This window comes from Frieseomelitta varia, unplaced genomic scaffold (genome assembly GCF_011392965.1).
Source record: "Frieseomelitta varia isolate USP_RPSP 00005682 unplaced genomic scaffold, Fvar_1.2 scaffold_579, whole genome shotgun sequence".
Classification (NCBI taxonomy): Eukaryota; Metazoa; Arthropoda; class Insecta; order Hymenoptera; family Apidae; genus Frieseomelitta; species Frieseomelitta varia.
The window spans coordinates 84,435-86,481 of record NW_025110344.1 but is presented as its reverse complement, the minus strand read 5'-3'; positions in this window follow the sequence as shown (position 1 = coordinate 86,481).

The window sequence follows — 2,047 nt, the reverse complement described above, 5'->3', positions numbered from 1 at the left end:
CCTCCGGGGTTCGGACAATTCTTTTCGACGTTTTTTTTTTTGAGAGATTTTCTCCTTTTCCCTTTTTTTTTTTTTTTTTTTTTTTTTTTTTTTCTCTCAAACGCAGCCGTATCTACTTGCGACTAGTTTCATCGGTTGCCTCTAATTTCTCAATTGGAATATTTTTCTTTCGTATATTTTCACGCCTTCGTGTATCAACGCATCTCGTAGCTCGTACCTTCTTTTCGCAAACGTGCGATTCCACGTTGATTCGGATTCCTTTGGTATGCTCTGCAGGCAATCTGTCGTCGCGAATATTATCTCTATAAGGTGCAGAGCCACCCTCGCGTTACAATCGCATTGCGTTTCACCATAATTATCCACGTGCCGTATGGTCGCCGGCACATGGTCTGCAACGGCATCCTACTTCAACGAGGAGAGGAACGTTCGTCGTTCCGCGCGAGAGAACGGGAACGACGAGAAAAGAAATTGACTGCTCGTGGAACAAATTAAATTTCATCCTTCGGTCGATCGTGAAATCCTATCCTCTGCTGTTACATTCGCAATTTCCGTCGAAATACACACATACTCCTGATTTTCTCCGTTGAAATTCACTTTTGAAAAATCTTGGACCAACAGCGAGAACCGTTTCGTTTCGTTCGCGGTAACGCGACTCCGTTTTTGAAATTTTACACGAGCAAACGTTTTCCGAGAGAGGAACGTTTGCTGCTTTCTTCCAAACGATCGTTATTAGAATCTGCTTCCGGCCAGCGACGTAATCTTTCAGAAGGACCTTCGCTTAAAAAGCAGAGGCATTTTTAGCTACGAGCAAACGCATGAAGCAAGAAGAGAGAGAGAAAAGAATGTCCGACCGCTCTTTTCGAAACCTCTTCGTAAACACGAGGGAAAATCGACGGGCAATTAGTTTTGCGATATCCGAGCCTCGCTTATTTGCATCCAGTTTTCTATCCAGTTTTGTGTAGAAGGAAGTAGGCGGGCAGGAAGGAATCGGGTGCTTGACGATGGAGATTCGAGGGATGCGCATTATCAAAGGTCCCTCCTAGCGCGATTCAATACGCGATTTTCGTTCGATCGAGTACGCGATCTCGACCTCCTTTCGACATACAATATACAAAAGAAGCAACGAAATATAGTACGGGCTATATACCCGCGAAGGAAGAGGCGGGATACGACCGATAAACAACAGAGGAGAACGAAAGAGAAAGAGAAAGAGAACCGAGAAAAGCAGAGAGAGAGAGAGAGAGAGAGAGAGAGAGAGAGGAAAGGAAAGGAGAAAGAAAGAATAGAAAAGAATAGAAAAGAAGAGAAAAGGAGGTGGAACGTACATATTCACCGGAAGTCGTCGGTGCTCCCTGGGTGCCCCGCGATACGCGCCACAATGCACAGGATGTGTACAAATAAGGGTATTTGTCTGGCAGGCCGAGTGTAGGGTGAAATATACGATGACGTTAAACGGGCCCAACGTTGCATCCCTCACGCGCGCGAGCTCGCCTGTGAAACGAACACGCTGCTGACCCGCGTTCGCTCGTTCGATCCTGGTTGCCCACCAATAGAAAAAAGGCCCACCGCCAATAGAAGAAGAGCCATTCATCTAGCCACCGTTTGCAACTACGGTGGCACTCGGCCGACGGATCGTCTCTTCAATGGAAAGTGACATTTTATTGTGCTACGAGATTTTCTCGCACCTGGACCGAGGTCCACGGGGCCGCCGATCGCCACCGACCGCTCCCGTAATTATACCATTCCACACTAAAGGCTACTCTCGCCCTCTGCTCCAACGTGAAATTACTTTTAACTTTTAACACACGTCTTCTTCGAGTCGTCGACTACTTCAGACGCGTGCACTTTTCACTGCATGCACGCAGTAACTTTTCCACGGATCGATAACCTTTTCAACCAACGAGTGACGGAGCGTCTACTTCCGTTTGATGTAGAGATCCAATCTTTCCAAGTGTCAGCGGAGATTTGTTTCTTCGACGCGATATCGCGCCGTAATAGACGCGACGTGTTTTCACAGGACCTTTAATCCGTGACCCTTTCTTCCAAC